The sequence below is a fragment of the Octodon degus genome, unplaced genomic scaffold, assembly GCF_000260255.1.
Source record: "Octodon degus isolate 3935 unplaced genomic scaffold, OctDeg1.0 scaffold00065, whole genome shotgun sequence".
NCBI classification, from domain to species: Eukaryota; Metazoa; Chordata; class Mammalia; order Rodentia; family Octodontidae; genus Octodon; species Octodon degus.
Genome location: NW_004524641.1, coordinates 12,717,308 through 12,721,698, shown reverse-complemented (window position 1 = coordinate 12,721,698; position 4,391 = coordinate 12,717,308). Strand labels below are relative to the sequence as shown.

At 35.4% G+C, this 4,391-nt stretch overlaps 1 pseudogene; it reads left to right on the top strand.

Annotated features, from left to right (window-relative positions):
- Positions 1-64: 64 nt before the first annotated feature.
- Positions 65-4,391, top strand: part of LOC101565246 — a 23,851-nt pseudogene continuing 19,524 nt past the window's right edge.

The window sequence follows — 4,391 nt, the reverse complement described above, 5'->3', positions numbered from 1 at the left end:
TCTTTCTCCTCATCCTTCTCATCATCCTCCTCCACCTCCTCCTTCTTTCTCTCTGTCAGGATATATGCGTCTGGTTGGAGAAGAACCTTGCTCAGGAAAATTAGAAGTGAATTCTGGAAGAGAATGGATTCCAGTATCTGATGTGAACTTCACATTTCCTACTGCCCAGGTCATCTGTGCAGAGCTGAGGTGTGGCAAGGCTGCATCTGTCCTGGGAGATGTGTCTCTCATAGGGGACAATAGACAGGTGTTTGCTGAGCAGTTCTTATGTCAGGGTCAGGAGGATGTGCTACAGAATTGTACCAGAGTGATCTTCCCTGGAGGCAGCAGCTACACCAGGCAGACTGTGCAAATAATTTGTTCAGGTGAGATATTCAGCTGTCATTTAACTTTCCTGAATACTCTGTTGTGGTAAGGAAAATATGAGATGTTGCTGAAATCCTGTCTTCCTTTACCAGAGTATGTAGAAGCTCAGCTTATGAAAAATGGCACCTCTCAGTGTGAGGGTCAGGTGGAGCTGAACACCTCTGTGGGCTGGAGGACATTCTGTGCCTCCCACTGGAGTATGGCCAATGCCCATGTTGTGTGCCGCCAGCTGGGCTGTGGAGTTGCCATCTCCATCCCAGAAGGAGGAGCGTATTTTGAGGAAGGTGGTGGTGAGATCAAGACAGACCAATTCCACTGTGCAGGGGATGAATCCTTCTTGTGGAGCTGTCCTGTGACTGCCCTGGGTGTGCCTACCTGTGTTGAAGGGAACACAGCCTCTGTAGTCTGCTCAGGTAAGAGAAGAGTCAAGGCAAATAGGTAAAAAGTACTAAAGATTCTCTTGCAGGTCCATGTGTTTGAGAGCTGATAGCAGGAGAACTGTCTTCAAAATAGCAGTGGCATAATCTTATTCATAATTAAGCATTCAGTTCAAGGATAAATATTCAAATTAATATTTTAAATAAATGTTACTTAATTCCAATTAATACAGAACATTATGAAGTAAATGTAGGGCCAGTTAGGTACCTCATCCCAGATCATCAAACAGTATATTAGCAGTTTCCCTAGCAATGACCTTAAATCTCACCACTTAGGGGCCAGGGAGATGGCTCAGTAGAATAAGTGCTTCCCTGGTAAGCGCAAGGGTCTGAGTACAAGCCCCGGTTCCGAAAAAAAAATTCTAACCACTCACTGTGTTCTCCTCCACTGCAAAGAAACCACTTTAATTTGTACCATAAAGGAAAAATTTCCTTTGGTTTTTATATTTGTATAAAAATACAGTATATATGCTGAAGAGTTCTTTGACTCCAGGTTATATTTGGAATTTACCTTGTTTTTTTTAGCAAAGCATCCTTAATTTTAGCCACACAGCTGATATATCTGAAATAGTTATAATGTAAGTAACAAAAGAGATCAATAAGAACCTTAACAAATTCAAAGCAAACCTAATAGCATACACAAAGAGATAATGACCCTAATAAATCAAAAGATTAATGAGTTTAAATAAGGTACTGATAGTACTCACTTTTATTAGCTAACAAAAGACAGGTAGATCGTGAATACACAACATAAAAAAGAGCTGAAATGCATACAACAATCTCAAACACAAATCCTGGAGAATAAAATGCTATAGAAATGTATACAGCAGAATAGACAATTGTGAACATAGAATACAAAACCTGCTATTCAGGGCTGTGGTTAGTGATAAACTAGTGAGAAACACCTGTAAAACAAGCACATAACCATGAAATCTTGATCACGCAACTGTGGAAGATGATGTAAATAAGAGCAATCAAGATTAAATGTAATCAATAAAAAATCAGAAGGTATATACAAGGCATTAAAATCCTCTTTATAGAAGTAATAGCAGAAAAAAAATGACATACAATAAGTGAGGCATATAGAACACCAAATGACCATGTTCAGAAAAAAAAAGATATATAACAAGTGATATGCCAGAAATTCAAAGCAGGAATGGAATCTTAAAAGTTGTTAGAGAATAGAAACAAATCTCCTATAAGTGAATACCCATCAGAGTTAACGTAGCGGTCAAGATGTTGAAATGAATTGTCTCAAGCCCCCCAAAATTTCCAACCCAGAGTGACGTTTCCTAGAAAATTATGTTTCCAAATTGATGACAATATAACATAATTCCATAGTAAAGAACACATAAAGAAATTCATGATGACCAAACCAGCCCTACAAAAACTTTTCAAGGATATCCTAGAAAGTAACAAAGAAGATAACAATGTCAAAAAGCTCAATAGATTGAACAGACCAGGAAAAGTGAACAACTAAGTATTGGAGAAAGAAAGAGACTTAATTTTGGAAGAAATTAAGTCTGTGAGCGTTCTCAATTTCCTGATCAAAAGAAACAGATAGGTAGAATGTATCAAGAAACAAGATACAACAATATTCTGCATGAAAGAAACACTTAACCTATCCCAAAAATTCGTAGACTAAGAATGAAAGGATGGAAAACAACAGGAACATGGATAAAAGAAGGAGTGACTACGCTAATTGCAGACAAAGCAGATAAACTGTAGAGTGATAAGAAACAAAAGAGTCACTGTTGCTTTATCATTTTCTGCTGAATGATCCCACAGCAGGTAGGATGAACATCTGATAAACATGTAGTAGAGATTGAAGTTGCTTCAAATTCTTGAATAATACAAACAATGATGCTTCAGGTCACTGTGAGAACAACTTTTCATCCAAATATGTGTTTATCTATTCTGAATTTTATTTATTTATTTATTTATTTATTTATTTATTTATTTATTTATTTATTTATTTATTTTGCAGTACTGGGGATTGAACTCAGGACCTTGTGCTTGCCAGGAAAGTGCTTAGTCTACTGAGCTGTAGCCTCAGCCTGATATGGTCTTTTTTGCAAACTCAAATTCTTAATTTCAACGAAGCACAATATAGCAAAATTTTCTTGTATCTTTAGTGTTCTTTTGTATTATTTAAAAGAATTTTACCTACTATGAGACTATAAATACATTCACGAAGAATATTTCATTATTTTTCCTTTGTATCTAATTTTACCCTCAATCTGAAATGATACTGTGTATAGTGTGCACAGTATGAGGAAAAGATTCTTATTATTGTTCAGGCTCAATTGACTGAATCCTTTTCCATAAAAAGACTCTCTATGTAGCCTCATCATGTTCAAAACAGTTCAGATGTCACCCACTCTGTTTATATATTCTTTTGTATTCCACTCTGTCCTTTTACTAATTTTTTACTACTATTTGTCCTTTTACTATTTTTTTCTTAATTGTATGTCTTTTCTTAATTGTTACAACTGAAAATTTCAGTTTAATTTTGTTGCTTTTTTGTCAAATGTGCTCATTGTTCTTAACTCATGTAAAATACAGAATCACCTTGTTATAATTAGCTCAAATATATTGTTATGTTTAATGCAATTGAATTTAACCACCATATGAATGTGGAGATAACTGAAGGATAATATTGAGGTTTCACATTTGTTTACATATTGTCGACCTCAATTCACTTAGGTCTTTACTTAATCTTAGAGGTTTTAAACACTTTATTGGGTCTTTTTCTGTTTAATGATTTTCAGAGTATTAGTATTGCTTTTAATTAAGTGTTAATAATGGACTTTTATACTAGCTTTAAACTTTCTTGTTTGTTGTGTTTTTAAACTATCTTTTATATTATTTTAAAATTATAGACAAAATATAAGAATAATCTAAATCCCCAGATTCTCCAATGTTAACAATGTGCTATATTGGCTATACTCTAGTCCTCTACCTGCTCCACTTCTTACTAAATAGATACAAATTTCCTGAAGGAACAATTAGTAAATGTAACTGACATGTTGTCCATTTACCCATAAAATAAAGATTTTCCTTTCATAGGACTGCCAAGTTACATAATTTAACACTATCATAGTAGTTTTTAGATTAAGACCTATCCAGATTTTACCCATTTCCCAAGTATGTTTTTCACAGTAAATAATTTGAGCAGATGTACTTAACTCAGATATTATCTGCCATTAGTATCCTTTAATGTAGACCGGACACATGGAATTTTTCTTTGTAGCTGAAGATATTGTTATTTTGAAGGCTACTGACATATAATTGTACAAAATGTCTTCACCTTGAGTTTTGGCAAGAAATGAAAGTATTAAATACTATGATAGCACAGTCAGTTGATAATTAAATCTGTCCTCCAGGGCCGGGGAGATGGCTGAATAGAATAAGCGCTTGCCTGGCAAACGCAAGGACCTGAGTTCAATTCCTGGTCCTGAAAAAAATTAAAAAAAAATTTGTCGGGCTGGAGAGATGGCTCAGTGGTCTAAAGCACCTACTTGAAACAAGCTTGGCAAAGCACAGGGACTGTGGTTCAATCCCCCAGCACCACATGCCAGCCAGCCC